Source organism: Heterodontus francisci, chromosome 8 (genome assembly GCF_036365525.1).
Source record: "Heterodontus francisci isolate sHetFra1 chromosome 8, sHetFra1.hap1, whole genome shotgun sequence".
NCBI lineage: Eukaryota > Metazoa > Chordata > Chondrichthyes > Heterodontiformes > Heterodontidae > Heterodontus > Heterodontus francisci.
The window spans coordinates 13,462,697-13,490,219 of record NC_090378.1 but is presented as its reverse complement, the minus strand read 5'-3'; the positions used below and the strand labels follow the sequence as shown (position 1 = coordinate 13,490,219).

The 27,523-nt window shown below is 43.7% G+C and overlaps 1 protein-coding gene across 13 annotated transcripts in view; it reads left to right on the top strand.

The window, feature by feature from the left end:
* adgrl2a (adhesion G protein-coupled receptor L2a) overlaps positions 1–27,523 on the top strand; it is an 877,972-nt gene that overhangs the window by 294,389 nt on the left and 556,060 nt on the right. For 7 of the 13 annotated variants that reach the window (XM_068036640.1, XM_068036653.1, XM_068036636.1 and 4 more), the window contains one exon: positions 18,178–18,359. The exons of the other annotated variants lie outside the window; for them this stretch is intronic. The gene's annotated coding sequence lies outside the window, so the exon portion shown is untranslated. The remainder of the gene's footprint in view (positions 1–18,177; positions 18,360–27,523) is intronic. 13 annotated transcript variants of the gene reach the window in all.

Here is a 27,523-nt window from a genome sequence, read left to right as displayed (position 1 = left end):
ACCTCTTATTTTTAAACAGTTCCCCCTAGTTCTAGATTCTCCCACAAGAGGAAACATCCTTCCACATCCACCCTGTCCAGACCTCTCAGGATCTTTATATGTTTCAATCAAGTTGCCTCTTTTTCCTCTAAACTCCAGCGGATACAAACCTAGCCTGTCCAACCTTTCTTCATGAGACAACCCACCCATTCCAGGTGTTAGTCTAGTAAACCTTCTCTGAACTGCTTCCAACACATTTACATCCTTCCTTTTAAATAAGGAGAAACAACATGTAATTGAGTCATTTTTCACCCATTGAGTTTGAAAGTTATGGTTTCAATCTCAATCCAGAGACTTAAACATATAGTATACGCTGACACTCCCAGTGCAATACTGAGAGAGTGCTGCACTGTTGGAGGTGCTGTCTTTGAGATGAGATGTTAAATTGAGGTTCCGTCTGCCCCCTCAGGTGGCACTATTTTGAAGAAGCACAGGACCTTTCTTCCCAGCGTTCTGGTCAATATTTATTTATCCCTCAACTAATGGCACTGAAAACAGATTAGCTCATTGGTCAGATGGTTCTAGAGGAAAAACAGATGCTCTGGTATTACCACATTGTGGGAGCTTGCTGTGCGGAAAGTAACTGCTAAATTCCCACATTACAACAGTGACTACACTTCAAAGTGACTTCATTTGCTACACAGACACACACATTCCATTCCCATACAGTGTAGCAGTGGTTTTCCTTGGCTGATGTGACACTTGCAGGAAGTGTAAGGGAACTCCGAACCATTTGGGAAGCATGGGTTGGTTGCTATTCAATTATGCCTACTGGATAACTTGTACATTGCTGGCCACAGTGCATACCTGATCCACAGTCAAATGGCCCATAGATGCTCGTTGCCTATACTTGCGTTGGGCAACATTGGCAAGATAGTGACTCCATCCCTATCAGTACCCACATGACAGCTGGCATCACTTTCATGGGAGGAAGGGAGAAAATTAACACTAAGCTAAAGCTCCGAGCACAAATATTGAAGATAATTGACCACAAAACCTGAATGAGATCAGGAGAATTAACTTGCTTCATAAAAGAAAATATGTTCAGTAATGCACTCCCTGAAAGGCCAGCGGAAGCAGATTGAATCGTGTCTTTCAGAAGGGAATTGGATAAATGAGCAGGAACAATTTGCATGGCTACAGGATCCGAGCAGGGGAGTGGGACTAATTAGATTAAAAAAAAATTCCAAAGAGCCAGCATGGGTTTGATAGGCTGAGTGGCCTCCCCCTTCTATGCTGCATTGTTGTATGAGTAATGTCATTGTATTATACATTCTCTGGCTGGCATTCTCAACTCTTGTACTTGCCAGTCGTTAATTTTGGACAAACCCCAGTCTTAATCTGAAGGGTCAATTCCTGAGATTTCTGGCAATCCTAGCAGATTCTATTTAAAAAAAAAATCAATCCACAAGGCTCAGCAGTAACCAAGAGTAATGGCACATGTTTTGTGTAGGAAATTGGATGGTGCAGACCTATCTTTAAATTAGGTTTCCAAAAGCCCCCTCTCCTCCATCTGTCTGTTTCTTTTCAAGCTTCATGATAAGGGAATTACTACAGAAGTATTGGCATGGCTGAATGTGTCAGCCTTGGCTCGGTGGTGGTGCTCTCAGCTTTGAGTCAGAAGGTTGTGGGTTCAAGTCCCACTTCCAGAGACTTGAGCACAAAATTTAGGCTGGCACTAGCAGTGTAGTGCAGAAGGAGAGCTGGACTGAGAGGTACTGTTTGTTGGATGAGATGGTCAAGTGAGGAGGGGTCGAAGGGCTTCCCTCTTTGTTTGATCACAACTGGTTTAATTTCTTAAAGTGAATGTATTGGCCAATTCAGTAGGTGTTTGGTCCTTGTCATGATCATAGGAAGTAAGTAATTGGACAAGTTTTCTTGGGTTAACCAAGAAAAAGATGAACTTTATTGTACCTAAACCAAACTAATAAAAATAATAAACTATGCACCAACTTTCGCTCGCTCACTCACTCTGGAGGTTTACACACACAATATAGGTTACAGAGTGGGGAAAGGTAGATTGGTTGAGTTAGCTGGCTTCTAGCTGAATTCGGTGGTCCTGAGGCTCTTAGTTTGAAGAGGTAGATGGCTGGTTTGGTGGGTCTCTTGGTGACAGCGATGCAAATGATTTCCTCCAATGGGGTTTCTGATTGTAGCCGGAGTTTGCAAAGGTGATCAGTCAACAGGCACAGTTCAAAGTTTGTAAGCTGAAATGGAGGGAGGGAGAAAGAGAGGGAACTCCCCCTGCGCCGCCCCCCCCCCCCCCCCCCCGCCCACTTGGGTCTATACATGCAAGAGTCCAGAAGCTTCTCCTTTTTGGCTGCACAGAAACAGGAGCTTAAAACCCACAGATGGGGAGGAGATTGTCAAATGACAGTTGCTCAGTGATTCAAACATTTCAGTTAGCAGTTTTTCTTGCAAAATGAACAGGTAGTTCCCTTAAACCTCCTGGGTCTTGATTCTTGCTGGGAAATGAGCAGACATTTCATCTCCCTCCTCACAGTTCTTGCAATGTAGGATACAGTTGTTGCCAATTAGGTGGCCATCCTAAGCTGCTAGCAAAGTCATTGCTTTTTAATCTGTTCTTTAAAAAAAAAAAAAATTCTTAAAATATAAATTCAGATCGCCCTTCAGTGGATTAAAGAAAATTATCATTCAACAAAGCAAGTTGGTGTGACATGGTAAAGGGTAGTTTTCAGTTTGGGCATTGGCCCAAACACACACAATATAGGTTACAGAGTGGGGAAAGGTAGATTGGTTGAGTTAGTTAGTTCAATTGCCCACAGACCTTTTGCATTTCAGTGGAGATTTCCACCAATTTTTCAACATGGGGATCTATGGTGTGTGTGAACAAGGCAAGCAAAAAAACAGTCAGATTGAGGAATCCTCACTGAATGACAGAGTCCAAACTGGGAAATATAAATTGGATATAAATCACGTACAGGAAAGGAAATACAAATGGGATTAAGGGAGAGAGAGAAGACAGACAAAAAAGTAAAAAGAAATAACTAATTTTCTTCTGAGGAAATGAGACTGCACAGTTACAACATTTCAGTGCCAGAGAGGTTGTTCAGCAGTAGATATCACTATGCCATTTTAAAAACTCACGCATTATAAACGCACCACTCCTAACTTTATGTTCGGCCATTTTTACTGTGAAACTAGTCGGTAAGTATATCAAGTATAAATTTGAAGTGATTGGCAAAAAGAGCATGGGTGACATGAGGAAGAACTTTTTTATGCAGCCAGTGGTCACCTATTTGAAATGCAGTACCTGAGTGTGGTGGAGGCAGATTCAATCGTTCCTTTCAAAACTAAATCGGATAAGCACCTGAAGGGGGGAGAAAAATGTCAGGACTATGGGAAAAGGGCCAGGGAGTGGGACTAGCTAAACTGTTCTTGGCGAGCCAGGATGGACTCGACAGGTTGATTGGTTTCAGCACAGAAGGAGGCCATTCTATGATTCTATGAATTCACACCATTAGTGATCTCCGTGCTGACTCTTATCTGCAAGGACAGCAACAGTTCCACCCCTCCTGTGGAGGTGTCTCTGACAGCAGTGTCTGGATTTCTGCATTTGACTACGCATGTGTGACACCTGAAGTTTCTGAAAATTTAGCCTGTGATAATGCTGACGCTAATAGCCTCACCATTATTATTACAGCAAAATCTAGGCTATTATCTCATTGCTACACATGAATTGGCTGCCGAGTCTCCCACATTACTATTCGTAGTCATTGTTGTAATTTATTGGTTGTAAAGTGCTTTGGGATGTCCTGAGGTCTTTATTTTCTTGACGGTTTACATTTGATGTGGTTTTGCTGTGTAGACATATCAATAATTGACAACATTAAGCCAGTGTTGGCCAGGAGAGCTCCCCTGCTGTTCCAGAGAGGTCCCACAAACAGCAATGTCCCACAAGCTGATATGAACAGAGAAATTTTTTTAGTAATGTTGGTTGAAGGGTAAGTATTAGTTCGGACACTGAAATGAAGGTTGTGCAATGAAGGTTCGCCAGACTTGTTCCCAGGATGGCGGGACTGTCCTATGAAGAGAGATTGGGGAAACTGAGCCTGTATTCTCTAGAGTTTCGTAGAATGAGAGGTGATCTCATTGAAACCTACAAAATACTTAAAGGGATAGACAGAGTAGATGCAGGGAAGATGTTTCCCCTGGTTGGGGAGTCTAGAACCAGGGGACACAATTTCAAAATAAAGGGGAAGCCACTTAGGATGGAGATGAGGAGAAATTTCTTTACTCATGATTGTGAATCGTTGGAATTCTCTACCCCAGAATGTTTAAAGTAGAGATTGACATATTTCTAAATACCAATGACAAAGGGATATGAGGATAGTGTAGGGAAAAAGGCATTGAAGTGGATGATTAGCCATGATTGTAATGAATGGCGGAGCAGGCTTGATGGGCTGAATGGCCTACTCCTGCTCCTATGTTCCCATGATACCTTTCCTGTTCCTCAAAATAGTGCTATGGGATCTTTTACGGCCACCTGAGAAGGCAAGCGGGGAGGCGGTTCAGCATCACGTCTGAAAGACGGTACCTCAGACAGTGCAGCACTCCCTCAGTACTGCAATGGAGTGTCAGCCTGGATTTTGTACACCAGTCTCTAGAGTGTAAGTTGAACCTACAGGAAGCATGAGTGCTACCCATCAAGCCATGATTGACACCATTGTAAAAGTGCTTTCATGCAGCCTCAGGATACGATCAGGCTCTGTGTAAACTGCCTTCAAAACTGAGCTATGGGCAATTCTCACCTATGCGTTGAAAACCAGTCAGTCCCAGACTGTTCAAGGTTGTAGTCTTCTGCTAGAAGTGGGCTGTCATTAATGGAACAAAGAAAGGAAACATTTGATCATGGACTAAAAGGTGAGGATGCATCTATTGTAATGGGCTCAGTTGTTTTTTTATGTTTTTGGTTGGAATACAGTTTTTTTTAAGAAAAAAAGCTTTCTTAAAAGGCAAGAAAGCACTCAGCAAAGCAACATCTAATTGCTTGGCTTCTTTCCAACATGCATAGTTCAGTTGAAAAAAAAATGAACTGTTAAATGTTAAAAGCATAAACAGCGATCTGAAGAAAGCCACCAGTGAACATGTGCCTTGGCCTAATCCATGGCATCTGTCTCTTGATGAGTAAACATGGAGCTTTGGTGTCACTCTTTCCATTCCCCCAGGGCAGCCAGTAAACCACTGACCACAGGGAGAGTCTCCATCTGATTGCCACAAAAGACCTGAACCAACAAATCCTGTCCTCTCTTTCACCCTGCCACTGAATTTGGAAAAAGCTGTGTAAATCCATGCAACAGTGCGATGTCCCAAACAAAAAGTGGGCATCAGCTTGACGAACAGCTGGCATCTGTTGATGCTGCTGGCCAGCTGCAGCCCCTGACCATTTCTGGCGAGGACATTCATTATGGAACGAGAAATACAAGATGTTCTGAGCCAAAGAAAATCCAATTCACCTACAGCAGGCTGACTAATTGCGCAGTAATGATTTTCGAACTGTTTGTGGTATGCAATATGTGGTTGATTTAATGTAATTGATACTACCAAGTCAACTTGGGGAAAACCTCCTGAATGTTCATTAAAGAAATTTCTGTGTCATAACTTATGATACAGGTTCCCCCCCCACCCCCCACCCCAACACCCACAAAAGGGCACTTGAGGATTTGAAGGTTTTTCAATTCTTTTGAAACTCTCCCAACAGATTTGTTTAGTTCAGTCATTAATACTTCTGGTTCATGCCCTATGCTGGTGACTATGAACATGGGAACAGGAGGAGACCATTCAGTCCCTGTTCTGTCATTGTTGGATCATGGCTGAAGGGGATCTTAACTCCATCTACCCTTAACACCTTTGCCTATTGAAAATCTATCAATCTCAGTTTTCACTTTCTCAATTGATTCCCTCCCCCGCCTCCCCACCAACCCCACCCCCAAACCTCATCAGTTTTTGGGAGAAGAGTGTTCCAGATTTCCATTGCGTTTTGTGGAGAAATGCTTCCTTGAATTTTCAGATCCCACCAGGAGCTGGAACTGAGGTGGACAGGGGCCTGAAAAGTACCAGCACTGGCCAGCGTGCCAGTTTCTCGATGCTGTTCCTGGCACCGGCCATATTCACCAAGAGTGGAAGGGGGGGGCTATTGCTATCCTGCCCAAACCCCAATTTAAGGTGGTTGAGGGCTTGTTAATGAGGGGCGTTGAGATTTTCACAGGGGTGCACGGGCTGCATGTGCTGTCTGCAGAGATGGGAGGTGAGTACAAAGCGGGGAGCCAGTCTATGCCACCCCAGGGAATGACATTGGACCTATAAAAGGGTGACCAGTGCAAAGGGAGACTCAGCATTGACAAACAGATGCCCTTGGTGCAGCACAGATGGTGGGGTAATAGTGGACAGTGCAGGGAGGGCCATCACCCTCCTGGCATTGTGGGGACAGAAGAGCAGGGGGCAAGGCTGCCAAGGACAATAGGGAGGCCCCCTGTCCACAAGGAAGGCAGCCAGGCTTCTGGCTTTGCTGGGACATGTCTCGCTCTGCAGAGTGAATACTCAAACAACAGCCACTGTAATAGCTGCCGTGATGAGTTTAAATCAGGAACTCGAGTTGACCCACCTCCGTTCCTGCCCCATGAAACTCCTGAGCTGATTTCTGTTCCCCTCCCCCCCCCCCCCCCCCACCCCCACCCCGGAGCAAGTTCAGGACCTGGAAAGAACCCGATTTCCATTACCTGCCCGCAGCTTGAAAGTCCAGCCCCACATTGAGCACATAGGGCTGGATTTTCCAGTGGGCGTCGGGACCCTGACATTGATGCCCAATGGGGGTCCAGAGCCCGCCCATGCCTTTAGCAGGCCCCTTCCCCAATGCAACCTTCTGGGAGGTAGCCTCCTAATTGTCTGCCTCCGTGCTCACCATCCTATTGCCACCAGGAGAGGTAAGTGCTGCTGAGGCAGGCAGGCATGTGCAACGGCACCTCGCATGGAGTTGCCCTTGGATGTCTCCAAAGAATTCATGAAATGAAAAGGCTGAAACCAGTAGGATCTTCAGTGTGAAGGGGAAACCCCTCCAAAGGACTGTTCATGGATGGGGCTGCAGCCTTTTATCCCTGTGGCCCTGTCATTGGGACATGGGGCCTCTGGCTCCTTGGCCTGCCACCAGGAGGCCGCCTCGATTTGAGCTGGCACTTGCGCAGATGGTAAAATGCCAGTGCAAAATGTCCCATAAGTGGGGCCTTAATAGCACTAATTAGCTCCCCACCTCTGGAGTCAGTTCCCAGCCCACTGCAGGAAAGTCCCCTGGAGGCAGGAATGCATCGGGGAGCTGTCCCAACATGGCTCCTCTCTTATTTTCCCAGCTCCTCCCCCCCCCCCCCAACACCTCCAACCCATCTCCAAAGGGCCAGGAAAAGCCAGCCATAACACTCCAGTGTATCATTAAAGGAGTGCTGCATTGCAATGGATGCTTCATGGGATTTTAAACAGAGAGCGTCAGGTGGATGTGGAAGGTCCCATGACACTATTCAAAGAAACAGGAATTTGCCCAGTATCCAGGAAAACCTCCATCTGTCAATAAAACAGCAACGTCCCACAAATAGTAAGAAGGTAGATAGCTGGTAAATGGCTGCCTCATTTGCCTGCTTAACAGCCTGTACACTTTGTAATTCATTGTGTGAAGCACTTTAAGACTTTTCTAAGCACAAATGCAAGTCTTTGTTTTAAAACTTAATTCAGAAATTAGATTTCATTACAATCTTCATCCAGGGGATTCTGCATAGAGGGCAATAGGCTGATTTTTTTAATATTCCCCAAATCCCAGGATTCACAGTGGGAAATGCTTTTGTAAAGGGAGCAGATGTTTTGTCCATTGTTCCTGTTTTACGGTTCTTTTTGTGATGTGAATTACATTTGTTTAGTGTGGCATTTGGCAGAATTCCATTTACTGCCACTGTTCCTGTTGTCCATAAGGGCAATTTGACTTCTCTGAGACACATTACAAATAATCAGGCAGAATGTCTAACATATCCAACTCTTTAAACAAGTTACAGCCTTTTCCTCTTCCACTAGTAAATTCTTCCCCAAAAAATAGACAGCAAGAACCTGGAGTCAAGCCTGTAAATAGTATGTTTCTTTAAAAAAGCTTGCATTATGTAATGCACATCTCTCAAAGTGTTACACATGCACTTAATTACTTAGACGTGCAATGACTGTTGAACAGCAAACAAGGCAACTATTGTTTAAGCAGCAAGGTCCCACAAACAGCAATGAAATGCATGACCAGTTCATCATCTATTTGGCAATAGTGGTTGAGGAAAGACTCTGGGCTTGGACACAAGTAGACTCTCTATTCTTTGGCATAGTCTCATGGGATCTTTTACATCCACCTGAACAGGCAGACAATATCTAACCTGAAGGACTGCAACATCAGCATTGAAGAATGCCCTTGGTAGTGGACTGGGCCATCATCTGGACTTGAGTGTGTATAAATCCTTGAGCAAGGCTTCAGCCCACAGCCCTGTATCTCTCTCTGAATGCTATTGATGTTGCTTGATGTGTTTGACAAGATATATTCACGAACAATTAGATATTGCTATTTTCATACCTAGAGTTTTTTTTTCTTTCTTGTTTCTGTACTGATTTGTAATTCTGTCAAATCCTACGCCAATAACTGCACATCCTGATCCCTGTCCCAGAATACGCATGGTCAAACCCTGGAGACTGAAAAGACATTTGAGATGCAAACCAGTCATTACTTGACATTAAGCAAGTGCATGCTCAGGTCAGGCAGTAAGTCAATGCAAGGTGCCAGGTCTTTATATTCTTGCAGTGCTGCAAGTATTTGACCCAAGTCCATCCACTGGAGAGTTAAGTAGGGTTACTAACCCTTCAGGATTGTTTTGGGGTCTCCAAGAATTAAAGACTAATCTCCAGGAGCAACCCAGGAGAAAAGTCACAGCAGCAATAAAAAAAGTGTTTCTTTTTTTAAAAAGCTTTGAACACTCTTGTTTATTAGTTATAAAAATATTGGACATCGGCTTGTGTTAGGGTGGCTGGGAGGGAAAGGCTGCTTGATTAACTATCAAGAATCATCCGATTAGTTAATGGTCTATTGCCTTTACAGTTGGTGTAGGAAGGTGGTGTACTGCAAATATGGGCATGTTGGATGGCCTATGGCAGGGTGGTTGGAGGCCAGAGGTCGTAGGATGACACCACCTAGTAATGTTTCCAGCCAGAGTTGGCAACGCAAAGAGTAAAGGGTGGGAGAAGGTGCAAGTGAAGCAGGACAACCCTTTGGATTAAGTAAAACTTATTGGTGAGAGAGAATGTAACCAAAGCTCAGCTGTATTGTTTAAGTTGAGGACTAGCACTAGGAGAGTACATGAAGAAAGCCGCTGTCAGCATGACTTCCTGGATCAGTTTTTCCTTGATTTTTGTCAAGCAATCAATGTTTCAAGGCTGCTAGCCCAGTGAGTTAAGCAGGAAGCAAAACAAGAAATTCCTTGTTACCTTGTGCAATTACTTCAATTTTTTTTTTTGTACCCTGAACTCTGCCATTTGAGCTCTGGAATCTCCAGAGAACCTTAGCCTTTGAGCCATAGGAGAAAGGCAGCGGTGCAAATCAGTAATCAACAGTCTTGCATTGAACCGAGGATGTCGTATTGTTGTCATCTCTTTAAATAATCAGACTTGATTTATTTAACTTTTTTTGCCTGGGATAATTTTACAAGGTTACAGCAATGTCTTTTCACCTCCTGCATGTTGAGGTCAAATCCAGGCCAGTTTTAATGAGATGGAACTCTCCTTCCTTTTGAACTATTGATCCAGTCCCGAATGGGCACAAAGTTCGCAACATAGAGCGGCTCATAATTTGCCATTAAATTGGCAGTCCTGCTTAGAGAGGCCATAAGGGCAGCTATTGTGGAATTGGGTTCGATAGGAACTTTTCCTAAGGTTTGAGTCCAAGACATAGTCTTGAGAGTAGCGTAGAGGAAGCTTTATCTTACACTTGACCTTTTTCTATCTAGCAGCGTTTTGATACGGACATGGAGAGCAAACAATAGGAAGCAATACATTTTCAACACGATTTTAAGGTTTGAACTAATTACAAGCAAAGGAATGTAGCTCGGCATGTCCGGAGACTATTTATTTCAGACGGTAGCGTCCCAGGTTGCTCCTTCAGTTCGTAAGATTGAACCCATTTTACTGTTGATTATGATTACAAAAGACTATGTTGTAAAGCAGCGAACATTCTCCCCTTGTCCTCTCCTTGAAGGTATTGACTCCTTCTGGGGTAGAGTGTCAAGGAACCAGTCACATTGCTGTAGCTCACTCTCAAAGCCACTATTCAGGTGCCAGAGAGGATTGACAAGTTATGCTGCCATCAGGACATCACAGCCAAGCTTGTTGCAGTCTTTGTCCAGCAGGGGTAATTATCAGGAGCAGAGTCCCTTACCTCCCTAACCCTGAGGTTCTAAAGGCCCAATTGTAGCACCCCTGCACCACTTCCTGTCTGCGATCAACTAATTCCAGTACAGATGGGAGGTAGACCTGGGACCACTAAAGGCCTGATTAAAAAGATAATAGACACTTAGAGCACTAGAGAAGGCAATTTGGCCCATCATGCCCATGCTGGCCCTTTGCTGGAACAATGTCAAAGTAATTCTAGTGCCTCGCTCCTTCGTGATTCAGTATCTTCTAAAGAGAAAAAAGGAATCTGATACAAAGAGGTTAAGGCTTCCTTTACTAATATATCAACACAATTTCAGTTGTTTGCAGTCTTAAAATCCAAGAAGGTTGAATCACTAAGTCTAATGCATACAGACAAATGGAGCCCAGCAGTTGGAATGTGTACTCTAGCTGATCTGGTTTTAAACAGATTCCCCACAGGAAACCAGTTAAATCAATAAACGGATATTTCTAAAGCTGTCTGATGAAGCAAGCAGAAAACAAACCAATTACCCTGTAGTTGAAGCTGATCAAACCAGTTGTCATGTTTGCCTCTCTTTTGGGGCATAAATGCGTTTGAGATCAGTCAGGTGATGCAGCACTGAGTCAGACTCCGGTTTCCTGTGGAACCCTAGTACATTAGGCTTGATTTGAGAAGCCCTGGAGAACCTTGCTTGACAGCGAGGCCCATGTTCCTGTTTGGCATCACTCTGCTGATTGTCCAGCCATTGATTTGAGCAGGTGGAAAATTGGGAGTTTCTCACAATTTTGGTGCTTTTGAGCTCAAGCTCCTGAATCATAGTGTGTGCTCCCAAAGAATATGGCTCAGATCTTGTGCGTATCTCTGTGCTGCAATGGATGGGAAGGCAATGTGATTTTGGGGTGGCACAGTGGCGCAGCGGTTAGCCTCACAGCTCCTGGGTTCAGTTCTGGATACTGCCTGTGCGGAGTTTGCAAGTTCTCCCTGTGAACATGTGGGTTTCTGCTGGGTGCTCCGGTTTCCTCCCACAGCCAAAGACTTGCAGGTTGATAGGTAAATTGGCCATTGTAAATTGCCCCTAGTGTAGGTAGATGGTAGAAGGATGGTGGGGATGTGGTAGGGAATATGGAATTAATGTAGGATTAGTATAAATGGGTGGTTGTTGGTCGGCACAGACTCGGTGGGCCGAAGGGCCTGTTTCAGTGCTGTATCTCAAAATAAAATAATTTCTCTGAGCTGAGCAGTGGTGTTTGTTTTACTTTCCCAGAGTCTTGGCTACTTTCAAAATGTCCTCCTCCCAGTGTCTCAAAAGTAACACACTTCTTAACCGCTATTATCCGTAACATCAGGGACAATTTTAATCTAACTGGCCAGGTGGGAAACCCACGGGATCAGATGGAATGCCAGTTTTACAACTCTCCCAATATTACTCTGCATTGATTTTCTATGGAGACTAAAATCTAGCATCGTGTAAAACCAAGCGGTCCACTCAATTTTTTTTCTTCTGTGGGCTCTTGCCCAGCCAGTTTGAGGTTACTAATTCTCTAAGAGTCAGGGGAGAAAGACCGAAGCAGAGATTCAGAGAAAAGCTTGATGTCTAAAAGCATCAGGATGTGTCCCACCTGTGAATCCAAACCCGTCCCCTCCACCACCGAGAAAGATGAGGACAGCAGGCCCATGGGAACGCCACCACCTCCAAGTTGCCCTGCAAGCCGCACACCATCTAGATTTTGATGTATATCACTGTTCCTTCATCGTTGCTGGGTTAAAATCATGGAACTCTGTTCCTAACAGCACTGTGGGAGAACCTCCACCACATGGACTACAGCAATTCAAGGAGATGGCCCATCACTGCCATGTCAAGAGTAAATAGGGATGGGCAATAAATGCTGGCCCTCCCACCGATGCCCATATTGCAAAAATTAATTTTTAGAAAGGGTTGACTCGGGCTAGCGGTGCATCTGTCAGGCTAGTCTCAAATATTCACTCCAGGTTTGGGAGCGGACAATGTCTCTGGAATCAGACTGCATTTACAGTCAAACTATCATATCAAACCTCCCAAAAGAAAATGGAGGATTGAGTCTTAAGCTCTGCCTATGCTCAAGAGTTTTCTTTCCCTTTCGCTCTGAATAAATATGTTTTGTGAGTTGTGAATTGCACAACTGTGTGCTAAAGATTTCAAGTTTTCATTCCAGAACATCTTGTACCTTCTGCACTCTAGCTCATCAATCTGTTAGGCGCCTCGTGAAAGGGTTTTGGCGGCTGTTTTGCTTCAAGTTTACTGTTTGCCTGGAGTGTTGCTGCACCAAAGTTTTTGTGCCAAAGAATGATGGGTACGTTGCCATGGTTCCCTGCAAGCTGGTGATTTCCATTGACCTAAGTTGTTGCCTCTGGCTTGGTAGCACTCTCCTCTAATTCACGAGGTTGTGAGTTCAAGCCCCACTCCAGAGATCTAAGTGCATAATCTATGGCTGACATTCCTGTGCAGTACTGATGGAATGCTGGGCTGTCGGAGGTGCTGTCTTTCAGATCACAAGTTAAACTGAGGCCCTGTCTACCTGTTCGGGTGCACTACAAGTTCGCAATTTCGAAGGAGAGCAGGCACGTTCTCCCCAATGCCTGGTTAACATTTATCCTTCAACGAATATCACTAACTCATTATCTGGTTATTCTCACATTGCTGTTTGTGGGATATTATGGAAATAAATTGCCTGCCATGTTTGCTACAATACAACAGTGACTATGCTTTAAAAGTATGTCATTGACTGGACTGTGAAGTGATTTGGGATGTCCTGAGGTTGTGTAAGGTGCTACATAAGTGCAAGTTTGTGCAGCAGTTAGCACCGCAGCCTCACAACTCCAGCGACCCGGGTTCAATTCTGGGTACTGCCTGTGTGGAGTTTGCAAGTTCTCCCTGTGACCGTGTGGGTTTTCGCCGCGTGCTCCGTTTTCCTCCCACAGCCAAAGACTTGCAGGTAGATAGGTCAATTGGTCATTATAAATTGCCCCGAGTATAGGTAGGGGAACATAGGGAAGGTGGGGATGTGGTAGGAATATGGGATTAGTATAAATGGGTGGTTGATGGTCGGCACGGACTCAGTAGGCTGAAGGGCCTGTTTCAGTGCTGTATCTCTAAATAAATCTTTTCAGTTTGTATAGTTGCTGAAGAATAAGCTGATAAAGTTGGGGATGAATAAGGAGAAATTTGAAATGTAGATCAAGCTGAAAGTGACTGGTTTTTAATGAAGTAAAACGGTCACTTGTCCACCTTGGGAAAGGTATGAGCACAAGGAAGAGGCCTTGAAACAAGGAAAACACAGATTATGGGGTAACTTGCATCTCTGACTTGCAGCTTACACAATATTCCATCTGTTAACTGTCTAGTCCACAAAACTGATGAATCCAAATTCCTGTTATGTACTCGTATCATGTGAAATACTTACCCAAGGACACAAACTCAGAAGCTCGAACACTTTTAAAAAAAAAAATTGAAAATGGAGATTGTTCATTTGAGGTGTAACCTACAGATAATAGATCAGAAGTAAGGTTTACAAAAGCAGTATCTTTAGCCCATTTGATTACATCTTACCAGAAGACCAAGCCAAATTCAAGTCAAATAGCTGTGTATCTAAGTAGTGAGGTGACATAATAAGCATGGATGGGAGCAGAAAGTTACAAAGGGACATTGAGTGAGTGGGCAAAACTGTAGCAGATGAAGTTCGCCATGGGGAAAATGTGAGGTCACCTATTTTGGATCTAAAAGACAGATCAAAGTATTTTCTAAATGGTGGGAAGCTAGAACACAAGGAATCAGAGCGGGATTAGACCAAATGGCCCATCAAGCCTGCTGCGCCATTCAATACGATCATGGCTGATCATTGGCCTTCAACTCTACTTTTCTGCCCGCTCCCCATATCCCTTGATTCCCTCAGAGACCAAAAATCTGTCTGTCCCAACCTTTTTAAACGTATTCAACAACGGAGCATCTGCTACCTTCTGGGGTAGAGAATTCCAAAGTTTCACAATTGTTTGAGATGAGAAGAAATTACTTCACTCAGTCCTAAATGATTGGTCCCTTTTATCCTGAGACTGTTTTAGATTTCCCAACCAGCGGAAACAATGTCTCTGTCTACCCTATCCAGCCTCTTCGGAATCTTGTATGTTTCAACGAGATCGCCTCTCATTCTTCTTGACTCCAGAGAATATAGGTCCAATTTACTCAGCATCTCATCATAGGACAATTCTATCTCCCAGGGACCAATCTAGTGAGCCTTTGCTATGCTGCCTCCAATGTCAGTATATTCCTTACATAAGGAGACCAAAACTGCACGTAGTTCTCCTCAAGGTGTGGCCTCACCAAAATCCTCTACAATTGTAGCTAGAAACTGGATGAGCAGAGAGATTTAGGAGTTCAAGCACATAAATCATTATAAGCTAGTGGATAGGTACAAATATCTTAAAGGGCTAATGGACTGTTGACCTTTTTCTCAATGGCTGTAATGCAAAGCGATGGAAGTTGTTAAAATTATATGAAGTTCTTCGAGAAGATACCATTCAGAGTACTGTATTCAGTTCTGGACACTGCACCTCAGGAAGGATATATTGGCCTTGGAGTGAGTCCAGCGCTGATTCACCAGAATGATACCGGGGCAAAAAGGGCTCAAATTATTAGGACAGATTGCATAGTCTAGATTTGTATTCCATTGAATATAGAAGATTAAGAGGTGATCTAATTGATGTGTTTAAGATGGTCAAGAGAGCTAATAGGGTCGATGGTGAGAAATTATTTCCCCTAGTGGGGGGTGTCCAGAACAAAGGGCATAACCTTGAAATTAAATTTAGGCCATTCAGGGGTGAGGTCAGGAAGCACTTCGCACAAAGGGTAGTGGAAATTTGAAACATACTTTCTCTAAAAGCTAAAAAGCTGTTGAGGCTGGAGGGTCAACTGAAAATTTAGAAAACTGAGATTGATAGATCTGTGCTCGGCAAGGGTAACAAGGGATATGGAAGGGATAAGGTGGGTAGATGGAGTTAGAACATAGAACAGTACTGCACAGTACAGGCCCTTCGGCCCACGATATTGTGCCGACCCTTTAACCTACTCTAAGATCAAACTACCTACATACCCTTCATTCTACTATCATCCATGTACCTATCCAAGAGTCGCTTAAATGTCCCTAATGTATCTGCTTCTACTACCACCGCTGGCAGTGCATTCCACGCACCCACCACTCTCTGTGTAAAGAACCTACCTCTGACACCTCCCCTAAACCTTCCTCCAATCACCTTAAAATTATGCCCCCTGGTGATAGCCCTTTCCGCCCTGGGAAAAAGTCTCTGCTATCCACTCTATCTATGCCTCTCATCTTGTACACCTCTATCAAGTCACCTCTCCTCCTTCTTCGCTCCAATGAGAAAAGCCCTAGCTCCCTCAACCTTTCTTCATAAGACATGCCCTCCAGTCCAGGCAACATCCTGGTAAATCTCCTCTGCACCCTCTCTAATGCTTCCACATCCTTCCTATAATGAGGCGACCAGTTGATACAGATCAGTCATGATCTAATTAAATGGCAGAACAGGTTTGAGGGGCTGAATGGCCTACTCTTGTTCCTAAGTCAACTTAGGTTATGTGCCAGTCCTGGAGTTGAACTTGAACCCACAACTCAGAGGTGCAAACACACTCCCAACTGAGCAAAACTGACACTCCGGCTCAGATGATAAAAAGACACACTGGAATAGGTTTGAGGGGCTGAATGGCCGATGCCTCTTGCTATAAACATGATCCATGTCAAGGTCAAACGTATAGTCTTCCAACATCTGCAGTTGGTCACTTTATTCATTGCAACACTGACTCGATAAAGCAGAGGAAACTTTGACCCAGCAGTCTGGACCAGAGATGGAAAGCGATGATTTAACTGCTTCCACCAACCTCTCGCCTATATCAGGAAAAAAATCAGTTGAGAAGGAGCAAGCACAAAGCTTGAGCACGTAGCTTCCTGCCTCAGACACTTTAAAAGTTTTTTAAAATATAAAACACAGACTGGGATCTGGAGAAAATATAAGATTTGTCATTCTTTTTAGCATTAATTATTCATGTCACCATATTAGAATCCTTAAATATTGCCTCACAGACAAAATGTAGAATAATTTGGATGTTAGATCTGTCATTGTATAATGGGTCATAGCTATCAAGAAAGGTTTGAAAGAATGGGTCTTTTTTTAAACTAGAATGGAAGTTAAGAAGGGGGATATCTAGTGATTATTCAGATCAAGGAAAGGCTTTGAGAGGTTTAATGACAAAAATTGTTTCCAACAGTTGGTGAATGGCTAACAAGGAGGCATAGACTAGAAGAATGGACAAAGGATATGGGGCAATGACAGGGAAGTGGAACTAGAGCCAGTAGGTCCAGTTGAAGTGCTGGTGCCAACACGGGCATGATATGCTGAATGGCCTGGTCCTGTATTTTAGTTTCCATGGAGTGCTGAGCTTGGCTGTGTTCACAGGAAGTCCATCGTGATTAATTGCAGGTGTACAACCTGTGATTTTTTTTTCCCCCCCCAACCGTCTGGAACTCTCCACATCAGTGAAAGTGCCTTAACACAGCTGAATTAATGAAAGCCTAGAGAATCTTTTCCCATGTAAAGTAAAATGGAGGCTATCATAATTCTCCTCACACTGGGTTTCCTGTGAAAGATGTTCTTTGCAGTGTTTGCATTTAAAAATCAAGTAATGGTGCCATTAATCACCAACAACACTCTGAAATGGCTCTTCTACAGGTACTTGAAGCAGCACATACCTTTTACTTCAGAAACTAAGAATTCAGTATTTATTGTTAACTGTACTGAGATGCTTAGGGCTAATTAGAAACTTAAGAGCTGTAAATTGGTCACAAGAGATATGTCAGTGAATTCACTCCAGCCATTGGTAAGAAATAGTATGGACTTAATCTTAAAGGAACGCCAAGGCGCAAACGTCAAATTCCATGACGTTGGGTGAAAGGTCATTTGTGACCTTCCAAGAGGTTAGGTGAAAGGTTACCCACTGATCATTTCTTTAGTTGACTGTCGGGTAACATAAAACTAGAAACGTTGATAATGTCAGTTTGTTACTGAACCTCCTGATTTTGTGTTGGCTTGTGGTTGAGTCACATCCACTCCGGGTCTCTGGTTTCAGCCTTCATTTGTAACACATTAGTTGAATTCAACAGAGGTGCCAATGGAGGCCTACAACTGGCTTCAGTATTGGCGGTTTGTTGTTGCAGCCACCTCTCTTGGCAATTACATGTTGTGTGAAGGTGGGATTGGGCACAACACTGGGCTCTGCAGTCTATTGGATACTTGCATGTTCTATTCAGGCTTGTATGATCCGTCCACATCAAAATAATCCACCAAACGCATTGTTCAGACTTGTATGATGCCCTCCTTAGTTACAGTGTGCTGGAACACTCAGTTCAGGCTTATACGGGGAATGCTCCAGTGAAGATTTTGGGCTGAAGGAGGGATTAAAATGAGAATTAACCAAATATCTTCTGTTCAGCAATTAATGATAAGAGGAGTCTGGACTTTTCTGTTCCAAGGACCTGCTGCACTGAATAGCTGGCAAAACATGGAATAATTTTAAATGTAAATTAATTACAAATTTTTAGAATAAAGATTGCCACAGGCAATTAGAAAGCCCTATAACCTTTCTTTCATCATTCTTCCAGCACAAAGCGGTCTAGCAAAGAACCCATCTTGTGATCAGTAAAGTGCCATGTTACATTCTTGGACCTTGTCCATTTGAACTGTGGGAAAAACAGCCAGCATCACAATTGTAAATAAAAACAAGAAATGATGGAAATGCTCAGCAGGTCTGGCAGCATCTGTGGAGAGAGAAGCAGAGTTTCAGGTCAGTGACCCTTCATCAGAACTATCAAATATTAGAAATATAATGGGTTTGAAGCAAATAAAGCAGGGGTTGGGGCAAGAGATAACAAAGGAGAAGGTGTTGATAGGTCAAGGGCACAGAATAACTGATGAGAAGGGCATGGAGCAAAGGCAAACAGTATGTTAATAGTGTGCTGAAAGACAAAGCATTAGTGCAGAGGGTGTTAATTGATGCTGCCAGACCTGCTGAGTATTTCCAGCATTTCTTGTTTTCATTTCAGATTTCCAGCATCTGCAGTATTTTGCTTTTATTTAACAATTGTAAATGGTGCCCTGCCAAACTTGTGTCTGGGTTCAATATTTTGCCTGGTTAAGCACTAGTCCTGTATGCTGACACCTTAAAGGCCCATCACCAGTGATCGTGGAAGGCTTCAAGGTGGTCGAATCAAAACAAGCCCCAACACTAGAAGTTACAAAAGCAAAATACTATGGATGCTGGAAATCTGAAACAAACACAGAAAATGCTCGAAATACTCAGCAGGTCTGGCAGCATCTGTGGAGAGAGAAGCAGAGTTAACGTATCAGGTTGATGACCTTTCGTCAGAACCCGTTGCAACATGACCCAACCAGTCCATGTTGACACTTGCCCGCCAGGCAAAAAAATGGTTTCCATCACATGTACCCACCTTGTCCCTAATCTTGGATGTTGACCGAGTTTCTGCCTCAACCATTAACCCGGGAAATGAATTCCACAATCTCGCAACACTGTGTAAAAGATTTTCACCTGCCTCTGCTCTTGTAGTTGTGATCTTGTGTCTATGCCCTCTTGTTCTTGACTTCGAAACCACTGGAAACAGTCTGCTCCTCTCTACCCTATCCCATCCTTTTCAGAATTTTAAACACTTCGACTATATCACCTTGTAATCTGTTCTAATGGAATAAAAGACCCAAAAACATATTTGTATTTCTTCATGACAGGCAGCATCCTCATGAATCTGCAGTCAATCCTCTCTAAAGCCCCAATATCCTTTCCATAGTGTGGAGTTTGGAAGTTTATACATGACTCTTACTCGGATTTTACTGCAGTTTAATATAAGCTCTTCATTGACTTATTGGCTGAAACCTGTTTTTCTTCCCCTATGGTTATCGGTCACTCGGCTTTTTCACTGTATTGGTACAACACAGGAGCCTGTATTCATTTACTGCAAAACTAGTGCTGTAACTTGAACCTGTCTAATGATCAGGTTGTGACTGTCTTCTTTGGGTGTCTGAGGTCAGGTTAGTTCCAAGGTGACCCTCATGTCAATAGCAGATTAGAGGCGAATCTGCCTTCCGGCAAAATCGGCAATCCAACAGCTGAGCTCAGCAATCCACCATACTCCAGGGCACTGTTAGTAATTAACCAACCAGCTTGGTTCACTGTCACCACTGTCAGAAGGGTCCCACCCCACATAATCTCTGACACTCAGTGCAGCCCTCCTTCAGCACTGCACTGATCGGAGTGCCATCTTTCAGAAGAGACATTAAACCAAGGCCCTGCCTGGCCCCTCGGGTAGGTTGCAAAATATCACATGGCACAATTTGAAGGTGAGCAAGGGAGTTCTCCCCATGTCCTGACCAATATACATCCCTCAACCAACAGCTCTAACAAATTATCTGGTCGTTACCACATTGGTATTTGTGGGAGATTGCTGTGCATAAAATGGCTGTTGCCTTTCCAAACAGGCGGCACAGTGGCGCAGTGGTTAGCACCGCAGCCTCACAGCTCCAGCGACCCGGGTTCAATTCTGGATACTGCCTGTGTGGAGTTTGCAAGTTCTCCCTGTGACCGCATGGGTTTTCGCCAGGTGCTCCGGTTTCCTCCCACAGCCAAAGACTTGCAGGTTGATAGGTAAATTGGCCATTATAAATTGCCCCTAGTACAGGTAGGTGGTAGGGGAATATAAGAAAGGTGGGGATGTGGTAGGAATATGGGATTCGTGTAGGATTAGTATAAATGGGTGGTTGATGGTCGGCACAGACACGGTGGGCCGAAGGGCCTGTTTCAGTGCTGTATCTCTAAATAAATAAATAAATAAATAAATAAATAAACAGTGACCTACACTTCAAAAAGTACTTCATTGGCTTTGAAGCGCTTTGAGATGTCCACACACTGAAAAACACTGTATAAATTTAAGGTCTTTTTTTCACTGCCCAGGGCTGGGATTTTTCTCCAATTGACAATCCATGGTGCATGATCATCCTGCTGATGGGGAAAATAATTTTCCACATGTGCCTCCGTACCTTCATCTTTAATAAAAGAACCCGTCAACGTGGCCTTCAAATGATTTGCTCAGTAACATGTCACTGTAGTTGGTTAAAAGGAAAGACTTGCATTGATATCGTGCCAAAGCACTTTACGGCCAATGAAATACTTTTTAAAGTGCAGTTACTGTTGTAATGTAGGAAATGCAGCAGTCGATAAGCACACTACGAGCTCCCACATACAGCAATGTCATCTGTTATTATGATGGTGATTGAGGGATAAATATAGGCCAGACACTGGGGATAACCCCACTCCCCCGGCCCTGCTGTTCTTTGAAATAACACCATGGGTTCTTGTATGCCCACCTGAGAGGGCAGACAGGGCCTCTGTTTAACATCTCATCCGAAAAATAGCACCTCTGACAGTGCAGTGTGCTCTCATTCTCACTGGAGCACAAAAGACTGAGAAAGTCTTTAAAATAGCAAAAAGGAAAGCAAGACAACAAGGGTCGTGCGACTTTGGGACACTTTGCATCAGAAGGTGGTGGAGGCAGGGTCGCAGAATTGTTACAGTGCAGAAGGAGGCCATTCGGCCCGTCATGTCCGCACTGGCTCTCTGAAAGAGAAATTCCCTCAGTTCCATTCCCCTGCCTTCTCCCCATAACCCTGCACATTCTTCCTTTTCATATAACTGTCTTGTTCCCTTTTGAATGCTTCAATTGAACCTGCCTCCACCACGTTCTCAGGCAGCGCATTCCAGACCTTTAACCACTGGCTGTGTGAAAAAGTTTTTCTTTGTCACTTTTGCTTCTCTTACCAAATACTTTAAATCTGTGCCCTCTCATTCTTAATCCTTTCACAAGTGGGAACAGTTTCTCTCTATCTACTCTGTCCAGACCCCTCATGATTTTGAATACCTCCATTAAATCACCTTTCAGCCTTCTCTTCTCCAAAGAAAACAGCCCTAACTTCTCCATTCTATATTCATGACTGAAATTCCTCATCCATTGTCGTGAATCTCTTCTGTACTTTCTTGAATGCCCTCACATCTTTTCTCAAGTGCAGTGCCCAGAATTCAATGCAATACTCCAGCTGAGGCCGAACTTGTGTCTGATACAAGTTCAACATAACTTCCTTGCTCTTGTACTCTATGCCTCTATTAATAAAGCCCAGGATACTGTTTGCTTTATAACTACTCTCTCAACATGTCCTGCCACCTTCAATGACTTATGCACATATACACCTAGGTCCCTCTGCTCCTGCACGCCCTTTAGAATTATGCCCTTTTATTCTATATTGTCTCTCCATGTTCTTCCTACTAAAATGAATTACTTCACATTTCTCTGCATTGAACTTCATCTGCCACCTGTCTGCCCATTCCACCAACTTGTCTATGTCCTTTTGAAGTTCTACACTATCCTCCTCACAGGTCACAATGCTTCCAAGTTTCGTATCATCTGCAAACTTTAAAATTGTGCCCTGTAAACCAAGGCCTAGGTCATTAATATATATCAGGAAAAGCAAGGGTCCCAACACTGATCCCTGGGGAACTCCACTACAAACCTTCCTCCAGCCCAAAAAACATCCATTAACTACTACTTTGTTTCCTGTCACTCGTCCAATTTTGTATCTATTTTGCTACCGTCCCTTTTATTCCATGAGCTACCAGTTTGCTCACAAGTCTGTTGTTTGGCACTGTATCAAATGCCTTTTGAAAGTCCATGTACACCACAACAACAGCATTGCCCTCCTCAACCTGCTCTGTTACCTCCTCAAAAAAAAACTCCCAAGTTAGTTAAACATGATTTTCCCTTCAGAAATCCATGCTGGCTTTCCTTAATTAACCTGCATTTGTCCATGTGACTATATTGATTTTGTCCCAAATTATTTTTTCTGGCAGTTTTCCTGCCACTGAAGTTAAATTGACTGGCCTGTAGTTGCTGGGCTTATCTTCACACCCTTTTTTGAACAAGGGTGTAACTTTTGCAATTCACCAGTTTTCTGGCACCGCCCCGACTTGAAGGAAGCCGGAAAAATTATGGCCAGTGCTGCTGCGATTTCCACCCTCCCTTCCCTCCGTATTCTTGGATGCATCTGAATTGAATATTTTAAGGCTGAGGTAGATAGATTCCTAGGTAAGGGAATGAAAAGTTATCAGGGGTAAATGGGAGTGTGGAATTCAAGACACAAACGGATCAACCTGCTCCTAATTCGTATGTTCGTTCTGTTATATTGCACCTTTCACGCCTCAGCACTCAAAGTGCTTAATAGCCAATGAATTGAAGTGTCATCACTGTTGTAGGAAAGATATAGTGAAGGCTGAAGTAAACCAACTGCTTAACTTGGATAATGAGGTATAGGACTGAAGAAAGCAAAGTAAGCATTTAGAAAAACTATGTTCCCACCTCAAACTCTTTCGCACAAGATGATATTCATGTGGAACAAACTCCCAGAGAAGGGAATTGATTCAAAGTCAATTGACGGCTTTTAAAAAGGAGCTGCATCAATACCTGTTGAGAAGGGGCATTGACGGTTATAGGAGCTGTTTTTGTAGCTGTGCTTCTGGGTGGTTGTACTGCCAGTTCCCTGAAGCGTGGGTTGCACACAGCTGGTACCAGGCACCAATGTAGAACTGACCAGATTCACTAGGTTTGGCACTTGAGACAACCAGGTTTTATTTTACATCCAATCTCTCTTGGCTTTTGTCTTGTTGTAGCGAATCAAAGAGATTTATTGGGTTTACAAGCAATAAAAACTTCCACGAACACCAATTTAGAGAGCTTCTAATTTTGGTAGTAACACTGCTGTTCTGGCTGGCATCTCAATTTGCATCCTCCATAAACTGAGCTCATCCAAAACTCTGCTGTCTGTGTCTTAACAAGCACCAAGTCCCATTTATCTCTTCACCCTGTGCTCGCTAATCTACATGAGCTCCCCAGACCAGCAATACCTCTTTTTTTTATTCTCATTATTGCTCTCCGATCCCTCTATGGCCTTGCCCCCTCCCTATCCCTGTAATCTCCTCCATCCCTACAAGCCTTCAAGATATGTTCTCCTCCTCCAATTCTGGCCTCTTATGCATCCCTGATTTCTGCTGCACCACCTTTTGGGGCACGTGCCTTCAGTTGCCTATGTGCTGGAATACCCTCCCTAAACCTTTCTGCCTCTCCTCCTATTTAAGGTGCTCCTTTAAAATCTACCTTTTTGACCAGGCTTTTTGGTCACCTGTCCTATTATCACCTTATGTGGTTTGGTGTTAAATTTTGTATGATAGCTTCTGTGCTGCTTTGCTATGTTAAAGGTGCTGGATAAATGCAAGTTTTTTTTTACATGGGAGGGAAGGGAAGGCTTTTTAGCACGCTCTAACACTTGTGGTTTGGTGCTGCATCCTATTTCAAGAAAGCAACATCTGAGCATCTCTCCCCTCCATCTACATTCAGATTTGAGCGGCCAGTCCCTGCAATCGGGGCGACACAGTGACGCAGTGGTTAGCACCGCAGCCTCACAGCTCCAGCGACCTGGGTTCAATTCTGGGTACTGCCTGTGTGGAGTTTGCAAGTTCTCCCTGTGTCTGCGTGGGTTTCCACCGGGTGCTCTGGTTTCCTCCCACAGCCAAAAGACTTGCAGGTTGGTAGGTAAATTGGCCATTATAAATTGCCCCTAGTATAGGTAGGTGGTAGGGAAATATAGGGATAGGTGGGGATGTGGTAGGAATATAGGATTAGTATAAATGGGTGGTTGATGGTCAGCACAGACTCGGTGGGCTGAAGGGCCTGTTTCAGTGCTGTATCTCTAAATAAATAAATAAATAAATAAGCACTCTGGGCTCCAATTCAACATGGTGATCCATAGGCAGCAGATCCACATGAAACCAGTTGCCTTTTCCCATCAGCATCTTTCAGTTTGCAATGCCGTCAGGATAAATCAGCCACTTGTTTCCATTGAGTAGCACAGTGTAGTGGTTCCGGTACTAGATGAGCAACATTTGAGCTTGAGTGTTCAAATCGTGCTGCTGTAAATTGTGAAATTAAATTCAATCAACTGTGTCATTTATGAATTGTTGTGATTATTATCAAAACCCTTTGTCCTTCAGGTAGGGGGAGCTATTGCCCTGAGGCTGTGGTCTACATGCCCCAAGTGTGTACAATATATCAGCCTTGACTCAGTGGTTGTGCATCTGCCTCTGAGTCAGAAGGTTGTGGGCTCAAGTTCCACTGCAGAAATTTAAGCGCAAAATCTAGGCTAATTCTTCAGTGCAGTACTGAGGGAGTGCTGCACTGTCAGAGGTGCTGTCTTTCAGATGAGTTCTTAAACCAAGGCCCTGCTTGATTCCTCGGGTGGGTGTAAAAGATCCCATGGCACTATTTTGAAGAGCAAGGGAGTTTTCCTGCCAATATTTATCTCTCAACCACCATCACAAAACAGAATATCTGATCATTCATCTCACTACTGTTAGTGGGACCTTGCTGTGTGCAATTTGGCTGCTATATTTCATACAAGATAAACCACACTGCAAAGCACTTCGGGATCTCCTGAGGTCATATAAAATGCGATATAAATACAAGTCTTTCCTTCCCTCTTTCCCTTCCTTCCTTATTTCATCTGAAGTCTATTTAGGGATGGGCAATAAAGACAGCAAGCACCACTCACTATCTTGAAGAAATCAACAGGGAATATTTGTGCAAGGACTCTGAATAGAACAAGCTACATGGGTTGAATGACCCTTTTCTCATTCTGACTTGTAGCATTCAGCTGTACCCAACTCAGCCAGGTAAAACTAAACTTGAATAGGCATTAAGTTTGGTTTTCAACCTTTAACCCAAATACTGGTGGGACTCCCATGTGAGTGAACTCCATTTTCTTGTGCAGGCTTCTTCCAGCTATCATCGTGTGCCGTCTTCAATTAAAGTCATGTTGAACAAATGAACTGCGCATGCACCTGGTTAAGGTTGTTTGCCTCATACAAGTTTTAACTGGAATGAAGGTGGTTGGCCTGATTTTTTTTTTTCTAAGCCGTGGTGTTTTGGTTTCCTTTTCCCAAAGCCTTGATTTCCCAGCTTTCTGCTTCAGGCCTGTTGCAAAGGCAAATAGTGTGACCTCCTTGAAATAGGAGGTCTGACTATCATTTTTGTATTGATTTTATATCTCTATACCAGTTCTGTCTCCATGCCCTGTCAGTGATCACATCAAAGATTCAACACTAACAAAAACACTGTACGGCTAATTGGAGTGGAACATTCAAATTACATTATTTTTTAAAAATCTCCCTCAGGCATGTAGTCCTAAATCTACTGTGAAACATCTATGTTAAGGCAGGCCTAACATACAAGGCCCCAGCCTAGGATTGCCCTGGACTCTTCACAAAATGAAGATATTTCTCTTGACGCTGCTCCAAGTGACCCAGGAGAAAAATCAGAGATTTAAAAAAAAAAAAAAATTCTTTCTAAATATCCTTTTGAACATTTCCGTGTTGTTCAGTTGTAAAAGCTTGGAGATGGCGAAAAAACAGTTCAGGACCAGAAGTCATGTGATGAAACCTGAAACCTCCAGGACTACATCCAACTAGAGTTGGCAAACCTACCTCAGTGAATCCAGGCAGCCCCAGCGCTGCTTTTACTGTGGGGGTGGAGTTGGGGGGGATTGTGGCAGTACATCCTAGAGTAAATTTGTTTTAGGCCATGATATTGGCATAGAACTTCAATAGGAGTGCAGATCACAGTCAGGGTTGATAGGTCAGTACACCCATCTCTTGGGATTCCTGTTTTCCTCGGGATGGATTTTAATCACTGGACATTTGAAGCGCTCCTGAATCAGGAACGCTAACTACTGCAACCAGTTCTACCTTTTGCAATCCTGCTGAGCTAGACTTCGCCCTAGGTGCACAGCTTCACTGAAATTATCTTCTAGGCTTTTTGCTAAAATTAAAGTGAACAGGAATTTTATCCTTGTGGATAGAATATCGAAAACAAAAAGGGTGAGGGGGGCGAGCAGAGAATAATGGGGCTTGGGGAAGGGAGCGGGTTAACGGAGGGGATGGAAGGAACCAGACGATTCGCAACCTTTGGTGTTGTATTTGACCCCAAGGTGAGCCTCCAACCACGCATTTACACCATCATGAGACTGTTTACTTCCACCTCCGTAACATTACCGAAACCAGCCACTGCCTCAGCTCATCTGCTGAAACCCTCCAACCATGCTCTAGACTTGACTATTCCAACACACTCCGGGCTGGCCTCCCATGTTCCACCCTCCATAGACTCTATATGTCATCCAAAACCCTGTACTCAACCTAACAGGCACCAAGTCTCATTCACCTATCATCCCTGTGTTTGATGACCTACATTTGACTTCCAGCTAAGCAATGCCTCTTTTTAAAAAAAATTCTCATCCTTATTTTCAAATTCCTCCATCGCCTCACCCCTCCCCTCCTTATCTCTGTAATGTCCTCCAGCCCTCCAAGATATCTGCGCTCCTCCAATTCTGGCCTCTTGGAGCATTTAAAATCAAGGATGCTCACCATTTGGCTATGCCTCTTGCTGTCGAGTCCCAGAGCTCTGAAATCCTTAAACCTTTCTACTCCTCTCTTCTTCTTTACTCCTTTTTAGAGCTTACCTCTTTGACCAAGCTTTTGGTCATTTGCCTGAATATCTCCTGATGTGGCTTGGTGTCAAATTTTGTTTGCCACTCCTGTGAAGTGCTTTGGAATGTTTTACTATGTTAACAGTGCTATATAAATACAAATTGTTGAGGGAAGAGCAGTAATGGGGAGAAGGGAGAGGGTATAAGAGTAATGGAGCGAAAAGGGGAGACCGACACGGAGAGAAAGAGAGAGAGTAATAAGAGACATGAAGAAAGTAACTGAGATTACTGCAATGAGGCCATAAAAAAAGATAGTAACCAGACTGCAGTAGAATCAGTGACTGCGGGAAGTTGACTTTGCCT